The 16,897-nt window shown below is 40.7% G+C and overlaps 1 protein-coding gene across 1 annotated transcript in view; it reads right to left on the bottom strand.

Moving 5' to 3' along the window:
- The window catches only part of SERPINE2 (serpin family E member 2), an 86,071-nt gene extending 69,792 nt beyond the window's left edge, over positions 1-16,279 (bottom strand). Inside the window, exon 1 of the mRNA XM_027873430.1 lies at positions 16,093-16,279. The gene's annotated coding sequence lies outside the window, so the exon portion shown is untranslated. The remainder of the gene's footprint in view (positions 1-16,092) is intronic.
- Positions 16,280-16,897: the final 618 nt, after the last annotated feature.

Genomic DNA, 16,897 nt, shown 5'->3' with positions numbered 1-16,897 from the left:
CAGCAGATAAACCTAATACTTCTTTTTGCTAATTCATCATCCTCCTGACTGTTTGCTCTGAATCCAGCTGCCAAGATCTTTTAAAGTTCAAGTCCTGGCAGAGATCAAGCCTTCTCTACCAAGTTCAGTATCTCCTATCCACAGAAGACAACCAGACTTAGCAGAGAATCATGTCACAATGTGGAAAGCCGTCTCATAGTGGAGAACAGTGAATTTGGGGTCAGAAGACGTGTGTGTGAATCCCACTTCTGTCATTTACTTGCAGCATAACCCTAGCAAATCACCTGATCTCTTTGAGCTCAGTTTCTTTGCATATAGGATGGGGCTAATAGTGCCTGCTAGCACATGTAACATATACATTGGAAAGCATCAAATAAATAAATTCGACCCAAAGTCAGAGGGCTCCTTTTTTGGAAGAAACACCAGGATAGGAAGTTTGTTTTTTAGGATAAAGAAAATTGTACATTCTGTCATTCTTTAAGATAGATAACATTTTTATAGGCTGCCGCCTTAAGTAACTTCCAGTTCACTAATGTTTTGGGTAAGGTTAAGTTTTATGTGCTTTCTTACAAAAAATATATTCTGTATTCAGAAGCACTGAACACTTATATCATTGACAAAATCTAAAATATGAGATTTTCCAGATGTTTGTTGACAGATTATTATTGTATAAATTGCATTGAATCCTACAAACCAGAATGTCCCTCCAAGGAAATCTAGTCTTTCAAAAGAGATTAGTCTAACCATTCATACCAGAAAGACCAAGTGGATGAAAAACAAATATTTCCTAAATAATGACACACAATTGGAGGACATTTCATTCATCATTGTGTATATATATGTATATGTATGTGTGTGTATATATATCTATATCTATATTTTGCATGGCTATTGCATATAAATAATGAATAAGATCCAGAACTGAATAGGAGATTGGGCTAGATCACAGTTAGGAAACTAGATAGACATCTCAATGATCCTGAGCTGCTCACTGCTTTATGGTTATTAATCATAGAACACTATGATCACAGAAGAATAAAAACTTTAGGTGACCCAAAAGGCAACATCAAGGTACATATAGTAAGTTGAAGAAGACTGTAGCATATTACTAAAGATGACTTGGGAGAAACATTATAAAAATATCATTAAGGATGTGCATGAGCAGAACAAGAGGTAAGTCAGTCATTATTGAGAGTGAGAAGTAATGGGTGAAAAGTACAAATGATACAGTGGTGTCCTCTAAAAACTAGCTGGGCCAGAAGAAGCTCTCTACAAAGTAATTTAAATGAAAGATACTGACACAGGAAACAAATTTGACTACATCTCACTGAGACTTAGTGGGATGAGACCTATAACTAGGAGAAGATTCTAAAAGGGTATGTCTTATTCAGAAGGAATAGGCTATGTGAAAGTTGGGGAGTGGGTATGAATGTACAGAATATAATTATATATTTTTAAATATACTCATTGAAGAAATCTAGAAGGAAGAAACATGAAGGAAACATTTAGGTGAAGATGAAATGAGGCAGAAACAAGTGTTAGATCATACTCAGACCAACCTAGAAATGAAAAGGAAATAGATGAGAAATTTGGGGAAGGAATCACAGGCCTAGAGTGAAAGCAGAGTGGAGATATTTACAGGTATATCCTTGCCTTTAGGATATAATATAATCACTCTCAAAAAAAAGTATGAACCAGTAAAGGGAACTTCCATTCTGAATCTGATTATTACCAGCAATGGAAGAAATGGTTACTAGGGTGGAAATAATGAAAATCTTAGGGAAGGAGGGAATGTCGAATTCATTTATCTCCAAATATGACAGAGGAGGGGAGAGTTGGATATGGTGAGCAGACTTTAAAAGACTCTTTCAGAGAAAGGATAGGTAATTTTACATGGATTAAAAGGCTACTGATGAAAACTGAGAAAACTCTGAAGAATGAGATTGAGAACACAAAGTAAAACAATTGCAACGAGGAGGGAAAAATGAGGAATTGTATAAAGAGACCAATGGAGATGCAGGGGGAAATCAACCATCTTGTATTTTTTAAAAAGACTCTGAACAAGATGGAAGATGAAGACAAATGTTAGGCATGATCCTATAAGAACAGTGTTTGGAGGGCTAAAGTTAAGAATGACCTGTAGCTGTAAAAAATGTTAGGCAACAAAATGGGATTTTAAAAAAAATCTACATTAGGGGAAAAAGGATAATTTATAGAATTGATATGGCTGCTGCTGGTCAAGGTAATCAAGGTGGATTACCCTGGTTAATGGGTAAGGAAGAGAGGGCAGAGCTGCTTAACTCTTATTTTGATTCCATTTTTTTCTGCCAAGGAAAATGTCTGAGGACTGGAAAGCAGAAATAAAAAATGACTAATAGAGAGCTGATACCCAAGACAGGTAGGGAAACTGTAAGAGAGCACCATTGATGAGTTCAGGTCACCAAGCCCAACATCTCTGGGCTTTGAACTGGCTGATGAAACATGGTAGCGATCTTTGCAAAACTATGAAGAATGGAAGAGCGATATCAATGAATTAGAGAATTTATTGATAAAAATAATTTATAAACCATAAAGCCAGTGACTTCAATTCTTGACAATTCTACAACATATTATTAAGGAGACGGCTAGAAAAGTGATGTTCCCAAAGAGCTTATTCAGGAATAGGTCATACAGCCAGGTGGCACAATAGATAGAGCATCGGCCCTGGAGTCAGGAGGACCTGAGTTCAAATCCGACCTCAGACACATAACACTCACTAGCTGTGTGACTCTGGGCAAGTCACTTAACCCCAATTGCCTTACCAAAAACAAACAAACAAAACCAAAAAGAATAGGCCATAAAAAAGGAATAAGCCATATTAGATGTTAAAAGCTATTAAGGGGTCTTCCAAACTTATCTTTTTGAGTGCCATATTTTCCAGAAACACTGGACCCAGAGTATTCAGGAGGCCCTGAATGTGTCAAGGATGAAGCACGCCCCACACCCCCAGCTGACATAATTGATTGTTTGTACCCCAAGCTGGATTCCCTATGTGTCCTTGGGAGGCAAGACAGGAAGCAGCCAGTCTGTGCCAGGCGGGGAAAAACACTTGTGCAACTGGGGTCCTTTGCAGATAAGCAGACCCTCTTATCTTCATAGTCTAGAGTCAGTTCCCAAGGGAAAAGAATGTGGCTTTTGCTATCGCTTTAGTCCTGCCTTTTGGGAAGGGCTACTGTACCTTTCCCCTCCCATGCCACACCCCTTCCTGTTTTCTCCTCCTCCTCTTATATTGTCATAAATATGCAAACTTCTATAAGGACTGTGAACTCTCTGGGTTTCACATGCATGTTCATTTCTCTTGTAATAAACATAAGTCTTGTGACATTGTGATTGTCTGTTAACGCAGACTAACTTCATTTCCTATTGTAACACACTATTATAATAATTAGCTCATTTTAAGCTTAGAGGGCAATATAATGGCCTATAAGGTCCATTGGTTTCCTTCTCTTTAGTTTTAGGAAATTTATTTTAGATGAAGAGGTCGAAATTCTTCCTAGTTAGGAAAAATTTCTAACAGCTAGGCAGAGGTTATCTACCTATCTGACTGTTTACCTATCTATCTATATTTTTACATAAATGTTACATTATCCCTTGGACCCCTTTGTGGCAGAAAACAAAAAAATTCAGTTTGCTTCAAACATTTGGGGAATGAAATTGCAGATTACATTGTGTCTCATGTTAGACACAGGGAGGAGAAAATGAGGGAAGAGATGACTTTTTCTTGGGACTTCCCTTCACTTCTGAGTGAACTGTAGAACCAAGGTCATTCCTCTGTACATTCTTTCTCTGCCACAGTTCAGTCCTACATTTGCTCCATGCCTGTTCCAACCTCTGGAATCCAGCTGTCTAGAATATCTTCCTTCCCAATTCTGAGGCATTTTTCCCTTTTGTAGAAGTGTTTAGGTCATGATTCACACGATGAGTCTCTCACACAATGGCTTTGATTGATTCAAGGAGGTGTACAGGCCCTGTTCACAATGAGATCTAATTGATTCAATTTTAAAAAAAAGAGTTCATACCTAGTCAAGGCACCAGAGATAGAAAGGATGGTTTTGACCTTACATTTATACTTTTTTTTTGATAGTTTACTAGGCTGGTACAGTTAATCAGGGGAATGCTATAGATACAGTTTGCCTAGATTTTTATTGAAGGATGTCACAAAGTTTCTCATGCTATTATATGAAAGATGTAGGATAAATAACATCACAACCTATATCATCTTATGAAATTGAGAGAAACCCCTCTCCCTGACCCAGAAAGTAATCATGTTCACCATCATCTCTGAAGATGCTCCGTGGAGTGTTTTATGCTATTTTAGTTACTTAATTAAAAGCACAGATGGCATGCTTGTCAAATTGGGTAGGTAGCAAAGCTGGGAAGGATAGGTAACAAACTGAAAAAGAGAGTCAGGATCCAAAAAGTTTGACATGGACTAGAGGTCAATGTCAATGTGTGGTTTTGTTTTGTGCCGATACACTTGTTTTTGTAAAAGAGGTCTTTTTTGGGGAAGGGGACAGTAAGGGAGAGTCATGAGAGAGTAATATTGATACCAAAGGATGAAAAGAAAGAAAAGAGCATCTATAAATAGAAGAGAGAAGAAAGTTCAGAAGAGAATACAGTTTTAGAACTGCCATGTTAAATCTGAAGTATAAAAAAAAAAATCCCAACCACAATTTTATGTAGTAGAGATTCATGGTTGCACGTACCATTGTTCTTTGAATAAGAAGATGCTGATGTTTGTCAAATTCAAAGTAAAAAGAAACATTAAAAAAAAAACTTGACAGGCCAAAACACTGGGTTAAATCAAGTAAGATTAATTTAACAGGGATAAATGGAAAATAATATATTTCACCACCATAAGATGGAATAAGTATGGTTAGGAGCAGTTCATCTGAAAAGGACCTGGAGACTTTAGTAGATTGAAAACTCAAAACGAATCAGTGTGAAATTAGCAGCAAAATGAAACAGTGGTACAATCATAAACCACATTAAACAAAAAAAAAAAAAAAGGGGAGAGGATCCAGGACTAGAGAAGTCAGAGTCCCACTGCATTCTAACCTGGTTGAATCACCTCTGGAACACTAGGTGCTATATTTTAGAAAGAACAATTGATTATTGAGAAAACATCCAGAGCAGAGTCACTAGAATGATAAAGGGACTTTGAGATATAAAGATCAGATGAAGCAACCAGAAATGGATAGCCTGAAGGAGAAAAGGGAGTAGAAGGAACAGAAAGGGCATGGAATAGCTATCTTCAAGTATTGAAAGGCTGTCACAATAAAGGGGGACTTGACTCCAGAGGACAGAACACTAAATGGGGTTTGACGTGAGGAAAAGCTTGCTAACAATTAGAACCACTCAAAAGTGGAATGGGCTGCCTAGGGAGGTAATGGGTTCCTCCTTTCACTAAAGGGTCTTTAAGCAAAGAATAGATGATCACTCCTTGGGAATAGTTTAGATAGAATTCTTGTTGAAATAGAAGTTAAATGAGGTAGAGTCCAAAGAACTTTCCAAGTCTGATATTTAGTGATTCCAGCGCATTAGGGGAATCTTCTATGGAACATTTATTGAAACACATGGCCAAGGACTGCACTGAATGAGAAGGCTTGGAAGGCTTGTCATCTGCACCCAGGTAAGGAACAATGGCTACAAAGAGATCATGAATCCTTAGAGATAGTAGGAAAGCATACCACTCCACAGGCTTGTAAAACATTCTTTCACCTTTTCAAATGCCTTGTTCATTTCTGAAGTATGATGAGTTATTCTGTGTTATAAACACCCACCCCCAATCACAACCCATGAAAACTCTGGGTAAAAAGAGAAGTCACAGCTTTTTTTCTATAGACATGTAGAAAAGGTATCACCTGATCTGAGTTTTGAAAAGGAAAAGAAGTTTCCATGCTTGGCATATCCTTCAAGCAAAAAATCCCATAAGTTGGCAAAGTATAAGCAATATCAATTAATGCTAAAACAAAAGTGTTTTCTTAAATCAACAATTAAAGACATTAACATTTAGAAATTGCTACCTTTTCAAATAACTGATTCTCTTTTATTTTTTTAAGGCAAGCATTGAGAGGAAGATAAACAATTTACAAAAATTTAATGATTAATTAGTAACAAATTACTGCTCAGTCTAAGTTTGTAATTATGGAGGAGGCAATTAGGTGGCATAGGGGGCAAGAGCCCTGTACTTGAGAAGTTGGATATTTACTATTTGTTTGACTCTGGGCAAGTCACTTACCATCTTTTAGCCTCAGTTTCCTCATCTGTAAAAGAAAGACTATTATTTTTATTATTAATAAATAGTGGATATCTCATAGGGTTGTGAAAATCATTTGAGATAACATGCATTATATGCTAGATAGCATTAAATGTAGTTATTTTTATTGGTAGTGTTAGTATTAATATTTCGGAGAAGAAATAAAGTGGTAAGGATGTGGAATGTCCTAGATCAAATATTAAAAATGGACATAGGATTTATTCAAGAGAGTTGCTTTAACTCCAAGATGAAACTATGGAATGTTTAAACTTTTTGTTTAGACGTTTCATTCGAAATAACTTCTAGTGGACTGTTGGGTCATATTGGTGAGATCTGTGTATTCAAACAGGCCCCAAAAGACATCTGAGTGCTACAGACTGGTGACTTTTACTTCCTTATCTCTTAGGTTGATCAGCTCAGTGGCAAAAAATTCACTGAATATTTAAGCAAACATAATCTGGTAGGAGAAAAACAATGTGACTTTCATAAGAAATCCGATTTTCCTAATGTTTTAGAGTTCTTTGACAAGGTAAATAAGCATGTGGATTAAGAAGAATGTGAATATAACTTACTGACTTTCTGAAAATGCTTTATAAAGTTCCTCATTAAAGGTTATTCTACAAAACTGAGTTACCATGGGATTAGGGGTAATATTTAGTCATGGATAAGGAGTTGGGTTGGAGACAAAGGGAAAAATGCCCAAGTCTGTGAATGAGGAAGTGTTCAAGGGAAAGGAATTCACCAGAGAATGGTCTCAGGATGATTTTTATAAATAAAAATTGGTTGAAGAAACTGGGGGGGATATCGCTCAGAGGAGAGAAAGGTTGGAGGTAGAGGGAGAACACATAATAGCTTTAATAAAAAAATTTTTTTAAAGGATTTTCACATAGGAGAAAAAGCAGACATATTTTGTAGCTCCAGTGGACAACACTAGGTCTAATAATAATAATAGTAGCTGGCACTTATATAGCTTTTTAAAGTTTTGCAAAGCACTTTGCAAATATTATCTCCCTTCATTTTTGCAACAATCTTGTGAGGAGGTAGGTGCTACTGTTATGCCCATCTTAATAGACAAAAAAAACCGAGGAAGACAGAGGTGAAGTGATTTGCACAGGGTCACATAGCTAGTAAGTATCTAAACTTGGATTTGAACTCAGTTCTTCCTGACTTCAAGTCTAGTGCTCTATCCACTGTACCACATAACTGTCTCAACAAATAAAAATTACAGAGAGTTAGATTTTGGCTATATATAAAAAGTAAGTACTTCTTAACAATTGGAGCTGTTCAAAAGATAGGGTGGGCTGCTTCATGGTGAGTTTCCTAATGACTAGTTATTCAAGAAAGTTTTCAAAGTGAGAACTCGGAAAGACCTTAGCTTTAAAAAGCCAAGGTCTTCCATTGCATCCTGGGCCATCTCTAGTTGTCCTGATCTATATCTGGCAACTGGACCCAGATGGCTCTGGAGGAGAAAGTGAGGCTGGTGACTTTGTATGCCCTCCCTCACTCAAATCCAATTCAATTGCAAGTCATGACATCATCTTCTTGATGTCATGGTCTTCTTTGAGAATAAAGGACAAACTACAACCACATACACACACACACACACACACACACAAGATTGTTAATCAATCAATATTTATTAAGTACCTACTTTGTGCCAGGCATCTTAAAAGGTGCTGTGAATACAAAAGGCAAAAGTAATAGAGACTTTGCCCTCAAGGAGCTTATAGTCTATCAGGAGAAGATAATATATACATATAGAGGTAAATACAAGATTTTTGTGGGAAGGACACCAGCATGTGGTGGAGGGTAGAGAAGAAATCAAGGACTTCATGGAAATAGTGGCATAATCACAGAGTCTTAAAGGAAAGGAGATAGTCTAGGAGGTGGAGGTGATGAGCAAATGCATTCCAGGGACAGGCATAACCAGTACAAAGGAAAGGAAATTCCAGGGGAATTGTAGAACGAATGTAATGCATGTTGGTGGAGTTGTGAAATGATCCAACCATTTTGGACAGCAATTTGCAACTACGCCCAAAGGGCTATAAAAATGTGCATACCCTATGACCCAGCAATAACATTTCTAGGGCTATATCCCAAAGAGATCATACAAATAGGAAAAGGACCTACATGTACAAAAAATATTCATAGCAGCTCTTTTTGTGGTGGCAAAGAATTGGAAATTGAGAGGATGCCCATCAATTGGGGAACGGCTGAGCAAGTTGTGGTATATGAATGTAATGGAATACTATTGTGCTACAAGAAATGATGAACAGGCTAACTTCAGAAATACCTGGAAAGACTCGTATGGTCTGATGCTGAGTGAAGTGAGCAGAACCAAAACATTGTATACAATAGCAGCCACATTGTGTGATGACTAATATTGATAAACTTAACCCTTCCCAGCAATACAAGGATCTGACATCTCCAGAGGCCTCGTGATGGAAAATGCTATCCACATCCAAAGAAAGAACTATGGAAGTTGAATTGCTTTTTTTTTTTTCTTTTCTGTTGAGTTTTGTTTCCTCTTTCTGGTGGTGCCTCCTATTGGTTTTAATTTTTACTTAGAACATCACTAATGTGAAAATATGTTTAATAGGAATGTATATGTATAGCCTATATCAGATTGTGCGACATCTTGGGGAGGGTGGTGGGAAGGAAAGGGGAGAAAAATTTTAAACTCAAAAGCATATGGAAGTGATTATTGATAAATCAAAATTAATTAATTTTAAAAAAGAATGCAATGCATCAGATGGAGGCTAGACCAAATGACCCCTAAGATTCCTACCAACTCTAAAGATCTATGATTTGAAATTACGTGGACGATAGAGAACACAGGGCGATCTTTGGACTAAGAGCTAGCTTGAAGGGACTTGAGAAGGGGTTCTTAACTTCTGTTGTCACAGACCCCTTTGGCAGGCTGCTAAACCTATGGATTCATTTTCAGAAAAATGTTTTTAAATACAGAAAATAACATATGTAGAATCATGAAGGAAACCAATTATATTTAAATACAGTTGTCAAAACATTAAAAAAAGACAGTTCACAGACCCAAGGTTGAGAACCCCTGACTTAGAAGGTGTTCAGTCCAGGGGTGGGAAACCTGCAGCCTTGAGGCCACATATGGCCTTCTAGGTCCTTAGGTGTGACCTTTTGACTAAGTCCAAGTTTTACAGAACAAATCCTGTCATTAAGGGGATTTGTTCCGTGAAGTTTGAATTCAGTCAAAAGGCGGCACTTGAAGACCATGAGGGCCACATGTGACCTCAAGGCTGCAGGCTCCCCATCCGTGGACTTTAGTCCAACTCATCCACTTTACAAATGAGAAAACTGAGGTCCAGAGAGGTAAAGAGACTTGCTCAGAGACACGCAGGTAGGAAGGGGCAGAGCTGGGGTTTGAAATGCGAAACTACTGTGAACATAGTGATTTCACAAGACAGCGAGGGTGTGGCTAGAACAGGGTAAATGAAGGTAGACAGAAAAATGTATTTCGGGAAAATTACTCAAGCCATTTCCATAATAATTCCATCCTGATACCTCACTGGTGCATGGAAGTGACCTTGGGTTCTCAAAGGCTATGTTCACAGAGGGCAAGCTCCCAGAGGTTCCACTAAGTTGAAACAGTTTTGAGTATGTTCCCTGCAATGGATGGTGTCTACTACTCAAGGACCAGGCTCAGTGAGAATGGAGAAGTATGTCACTAACTGGTTGGCTATGGAGACCCCCATCAGAATGGTGGAATTGGAAAGGTTCTTGGACACCAACTAGAGGTAGTGTGTTACAGTAGAAAGAGCCCTCGATTTGGCAACAAATGACCTGTATTCAAATCTTCCCTACCTATGTGACCCTAAGCAAGTATTAATTTCTTTGGACCTCAGTTTCCTCATTTGTAAAATGAGAGGGCTGGATTAGATCACTTCTAAGGGCTTTTTTTAATGAAATCTATGTTTTTATAACTATATATAAGAACAAGAAGCCAGACTACACACTTATAGAATAAAAACACTTAAAAGAAACTATTAAATATGTGTTGGGAAAGAGACCCAGAAGTCACAAAATTTTAGAACTGGAAAAAACCTCAAGGATCACACAGACCAGAGGTTCTTAATATTTTTTGTGTGACTGACCCCTTTTGGCAGTCTTGTGAAACCTATAGACCCTTTCTCGGAATAAGGCTTTTAAAAAAAATTATAATTTAAGGAAATGCTAAATTTCAGTTAGAGGTTAATGAAAATAAAGATGTAATTTTTTTCCCATCTGAGTTCATGGACTGCTCAATGGTCTATAGACTCCAGATTAAGAACCTCAATTTAGATGAAGAAATGATGTCAGTTTCCTAAGCTGTGGTATCTAGAATTGAACACAGTACCCTTCGACCTGGGTCTTGCCTGAAGTCACATAGCCTATTTTATGGCAAAGTACGAATTAGAACTGCTGACCTTGGACTGGGGAGAGGGGGAGGGATGTGTGTGTGTGTTATTTTTGAATGTTTTAAATGATGAGACCAACAGGATGCTGGTTAACCTCAAGAATAAAACAGAAAGTTATCTCTTACCCTTGTACACACATTCCAACATTTCACAGATCTGTGATTTCATCAGTATGGGTCAGAAGGGTTTCAGAGTTGTCCTAAAGCCAACTTGATAAGGATGCCTTAGCTGTCCTCAGCCTCCTGGATAACAGGCTTACTGTCCATTCCTGGACAATACTCAATCTTTCCAGCTTGGTAGGCCCTTTCGGAGCTTGGGCTCTACAGAGTGAGTTTTCAAGAATCCAGAGTCACATTTATGTCACAGTGGTGTGTGGAAGGAGGAGTTCAGTGGATATACAAGTATGAATAGCTGTCCAAAAAGGCATGTGAAATACAGCATATTATTCTGAACCACCAACCTCAGAATGGCAGACTGCATGAAGATCCATTCAAATGGTCAAAGGAATGAAAGAGCTTTTAAAGGCTAAAGTTAGGCATCATCAGTGGCAAAGGCTGAGGGCAGGATATGATCCAAGGTTATAAAATTATGATACGTATTAAGAGGATGTGGGCCTCTGTTCAGAACAAGGAGCACCCCTTGAAGCTTGAAAGAGGGCGATAGAGGAAGTGCTATTTTATAACGGGGCCAGTAAATTGATGAAATTATTACCATCCCCCAAAGGTAATGAAAGGTAAAAATGGGTGAGTCATGGAGCCATCAGACATTAGGCCTCCACGGGACCTTTGACCATCTCGTGACCTAATCCTTCATTTTAAAGATGTGGAAACTGGGGCCCAGGGAAGTGAGATAACGCCTTCAAGTTACACACTAAGTTAGTTAGCTTGTTAGTGACAGAGCCAGGATTAGAACACAGGTCACCTGATGCCAAGTCCAAAAAAAGTTCTTAGATGACAAATGAGCATCTAAGGGGGATTTGGGAAGACATCTTTGATCTTAGATATCATGCCTACTCCCAAATCATCTCTTCTTAGAGACAGACTCTCTAACTTGGTATGACATATATTACATTCTTAAGACCTAAAACAACTCACATTTAGAAAGTGTTTTGAGATTTACCATTTAAACTTTATTGATGCTTTTTTCTTTGTAATCTCACTGTCACTACTCATTTCCCATAATAGAACTCTCCCTTGTAACAAATACTTACAGTCATGCAAAATGAAGCGATGTATTGTGAAGTACAGACCATGTCTGCACTAGCCTTATATCCTGCAACTCTAGGCTACCACTTGACAAGAGGTTTGAGGCAAGTTTCCCCATCAGGCACAATCTGCTTTCTCTACAACAACCCTGCCAAGCATGACAGAGTGGAAAGAACCCTGGACACGAGGTCAGAGGATGTGGATTCCAATCCCGGCTACGCTACTTACTAACACTGGACACTTTTAACCCTCTCTATAGGTCTCAATTTCATCATCTGTGAAATGAGATGGTTGCACTAGATAACTGTTCAAAAGTCCTTTTCAGCTCTGAAACTCACGATCCTTAAGATAATGTTGTTTGTAAGAATTATCTCTATTTTACAGAGGAGGAAATTGAGATCTAGAGAAATTAGGCAATTTGTCTAGGGTCATAGTTAATAAGCATCCAAGCACTAGTCTTGCAGTACTGGCTGTAAGGTAATTTGCTTAGTCCCTTGTTAAATCATGGAATTTCCCAAGCTTGAGAGAGGCACAGGGGTAATCTAGTCCACTCCATGCTGGAAACAGGTATGCCTTAGATGAGAGATGTCAAACTCAGGGCTGCAAACTCCCCCAGATTAAAATGCAATAGAGAAATGTTTAACAAAGTAACATACAACACAACATAGATAATGTTAATTTGTGGTTTTCTAAGTCAGTATGTGATCAGCAGGGATCCAATTTCTATTTGAGTCTGACATCACTGGACACTACTGTGGCCTAGACAACATTCAAAGAAATGGGCATATTCGGCCCCTGACTGAACACCCACAATTCTCATTAACTCCAGAGCTGGAAAATGATGGAAGTGGGGGAGAAGGGCAGGAAAGTGGTGCATTGTCAGATCCTAAAATCTGAAATTCCATTCAATAGACTCTCTGCTTCCTCCCCACCCAACCCCTTAAGAGTCATCAATCTGTAGAATAACTTTGAATGAAGAAGTTTCAAAAAACCACTTGGCTTTAACCATCCATGTAAAATCTTACACGTGGGTTGAAAACAATCAATTCAACAAATACCAAATGGGGATGGCATGGTTAGAAAGCAATTGATCTGAAAAATACCTGAGGGTTTTGGTAGACCACAAGCTCAATGTGAATCATTAGTGTGATACAGCTGTCACACTAATCAAAAAAGCCAATGTGGTCTTAAACTACATAGAAAACCAGAGATGCCACAAATAAGAGAGTGTAAGATATCAGAATTATTGTCTAAGCTCTGCAGCCAAAGTTTTGGAAAGATAATGAATCGATAAACTAGAGACCATAGAAAAGAAGCCAACAAGAACAGTGAAAGGTCTTGAGCCTATGCTATATAAGGATCAGTTGAATGAACCAAGGGTTTCTGGTCTGGAGAAGAGAAGAGAGTAGGTGACATGTGAGCTTTATGTACTAAAAAGACTAGCATGGTGGAACACGGATTATTCTTGTTCTTCAGTCCTGTCGGACTTTTCTTGGCAGAGATACTGGAGCGGTTTGCCATTTCCTTCTCTAGTTCATTTTGCAGATGAGGAAACTGAGGCAAACAGGGTTAAATGGCTTGCCTAGGGTCACACCAATAATAAGCATCTGAAGCCAGATTTGAACTCAGGAAGATGAGTCTTCCTGACTCTTGGCCTGGAGCTATATTCACCACACCACCTACCTGCCCAGAAGAAGGATTAGAAGGCAAAATTGTGGACAACAGGTAAAAGTTGCAAAGAAGGGGCAGCTAAGTGGCACAGTGGATAGAGCACTGGCCCTGGATTCAGGAGGACCTGAGTTGAAATCCAGCCTCAGACACATAATACTTACTAGCTGTATGACCCTGGGCAAGTCACTTAACCCCATTGCCTAACCAAAAAAAAAGAAAAAAAAGTTGCAAAGAAGAAAAAGCTTTCTAACAATTAAAGGTAACCAAAAGGGAAAACTGAATAGGTAGTAATGGACTCCCCCTCAGAGAGGGTCTCCAAGCAATGTCTGGAGGGGCTACTTGTCTGGCATGTTGCAGATGGAATCCTTTTTCCACATGTGGGTTAAGTTTGATGGCTACTGAAGTCTCTTCCAACCGTGAACTTCTGGGATAACAAAATCAAGGACATCTCTAGACCCTTCAGTCATCACCCTGTACTGTTCCACATTTACAGAACAATCACAAGAATTTTTTTTTTGTTACAAATGTTGCCCACAACACTTTTGACTAACACATTCTTTACAGCATCTTGAAGGAAGTTAAAGATAGAAATATCAATTATTATTAGCTTTTTCAAACTTAAAATGAAAGAATGCAGGATCAAGCAATGAGCTTCCAGATTATCCTGTCCAACCTCCTCATTTTACCTATCAGAGAATGGAGGCCCAGAGATGTGAGGTGACCTGTCACAAGTCACACAGCTGAGCAGAGGCTACACTTCTGCTCTGCCTCCAAAGCCAGCTCTGTACTGTGCTTTCCTAATGCTTTATGTTCAACTTACAACAAACAAAATATTTTTTAAAGTGTGTAATTTTCATTTTTATTCTATCAAAGCAATTCAGACAAGTAAATACTATTTTGGGGACTGAAAGAGGAAGTCCCATCTTTAAGTACCTTTTTACTTGATGCTAAAGGTAACATTCTTCTTTTGAGCTCCAATTACACCATTGACTACCCACAGCAAAAGGACAACAGAATCTCACCCTAACTCTACCCTTCTAAAGAAATCCTGGCGATTATCTGTCTTTCTTTGGTGAAGGCACAACATGTTTGTGATACAGTAGTACTTGAGGATCAGAAGACATGTGACTGAATCTCTGCTTATCCCCCTTTCTCAGGAGGCCTTTCTTGATCCCCCCCGCCCCTCCCCAATTGCTCCTGCCTTCCCATCTGAAGTTGTTTTGTGTCTGCTTCCTATCTGCCTTGAATATTTTAACGCCACCCCTGCTTCCCTCCAGGAGAAGGGGAAAAAATTGTTTCTTTCAGTACAGATAAATCACATACAACAAGAACATTTCACAGGCATCTTAGAACATTTCCATGATAAACATATTTAGCAATCTACCCCACAATTCCTATTTTTTAAAATTATGATGAAAACAGCTCACCCAGATTTGCCAAAGATACTTACATATGTTAATGACAGACAATAGGGTGACAATAAGGACTTTTTAATTTTCCTTCATCAACCTTCTATACCAAGCCTCTGTGAATGGCTACGAATAACCTTCAATAACCAACAAGATGACAGATTTTAGTTTCCTCACATCCTGCCCAAGTGAGAGGTGGGGAGGACAGCAAGCAATCAACTCATCTGCCAGGTTATGGAACCAGAGCCCACTCTTGCCTTTAACAAGTGGCTCTCATGCAAGGTTTTGGCACCAAGATTCATCAGAGACCGGCTGGCATTTCCTGTGGGTGCCCCTCTTGCCTGTATCGCCGGCCAGCAATGTTCAAGTTTCAGAAGTTGGGAGGGGAGAGAAATGTCCCCCAACTCCTTCAGGGATGTGTGTGTCTTCCCCAGATACATGCCCTTTACTTTTCTTTCCACGTCCTCTCCCCTTGTCGGGTTAAACATAGGATGGCAATTGGGAACCCAACGAAGGAGAAGCTAGCGGCTCGAACTGCCTTCCTCACTCATCCTACAGATTCGCAGCTGCGAGTCACACCTGGATGCCACAACTGGCACTGCCTCTCGCTCCCCTTCTCTCTCTCCCTCCCTCCTCCCTTCTCCCTTCTCCCTGGGTCATGTTTGCTGTTGCTACAAGGAGGGAGGGGTGAGAAGAACCCAGGATGCCCACAACCCGAGGCAGAGGCATCCAAAAAGCAGCAGAAAGTTCCACCAACGTCTCAGCGTTGTAGGCGCTTGCAAGAAACGGCAAAGGAAAGGGTTCCCCCACCCATCAAAGCACGCACATAAGGGTCTGGAAGAGTTACTCTGCCCTCCGGGTAATGCAAGCAGTTAAGGACCGTGGGTGGAAAAGCAGAAGCCCTCTGGGCGCACGGAGCCACGGCTACCCTCTCCAGGGCTCTGGGGGCTTCCTCGCCTTCCCCGCGCCCACGGGGAGGCAAAGCAGGATGCAGCTGGGCGCCGTTACCCGCGGGAGCGCAGCGAGTCCCAGGCGCCCTCTCCAGTCCCTTCCTTCCCCGGCTGGGAGCCCCCACTCACCGCCTCGCACTCCGATCTCCAGGTACGCCACCAGCGGAGCAGCGGCAGCGGCAGCGGCAGCGGCAGCAGCGGCAGGCGCTGGGTCCTGCGAGGGCGGGGAGAAGACGGAAGAAGAGAAAAAAAGCAGGAGGAGGAGAGAAGTACGAGGAGGAGGAAAGAAAGGGGAAGGAGGAGAAGGGGAAAGGAGGCGGCCGCGGGGAAGGCGCTAGCGCCACAAAGCTCTCTTTATAGTCCCGGACCACGGCTCCGAGAGCTGCTCGTCTCAGCCCTGGCTTTATCAAGCAGATGGAGCGGGCTGCGCAGAGCAGACCGGGAGCCCCGTGCACCTCCCCCCCCCCCCCCCCCCCCCCCCCCCGTCCGGGGTCGCCCTCTCGGACCGCGGCCCCTCCTCCCAGTCGGGCCCCCGCCTCCTCCTTCTCCTTTTACCTCCTCCTCTTCCTTCGCCTCCTCCTTCTCCTTCCCCCCTCACCCCCCGAGCTGCTCCCCCTACCCACCCCCGCCAAGATTTCGTTGGGGTTGGCACCTACCTCAGGGGTGCAACCCCAGGGCTGGGACAGATCCCGGAGCACGTGGAGTGGGTTCAATAGGGTTCAGTTCCAACAGAAAGTGAGAGGGTAGGGAGAAAGGGGACGAGACGGGGTCAGTTCGAGGTTTGTCCCTTTGGGACAACTATGTACCAACCTGGAGGAGGGGGAAGTATTTCTGTTCTTTCCTTTCCAAACTTGAAGGCTGCCATACATAGCCTGTGCCCAAGAGGCTATAATGATCCTACTAGCTACGGACCTACCAGCCTACTTGGCCCTGA

This window comes from Vombatus ursinus, unplaced genomic scaffold, assembly GCF_900497805.2.
Source record: "Vombatus ursinus unplaced genomic scaffold, bare-nosed wombat genome assembly UNPS02014802.1, whole genome shotgun sequence".
Classification (NCBI taxonomy): domain Eukaryota; kingdom Metazoa; phylum Chordata; class Mammalia; order Diprotodontia; family Vombatidae; genus Vombatus; species Vombatus ursinus.
This window is presented reverse-complemented; position numbering and strand designations above follow the sequence as displayed.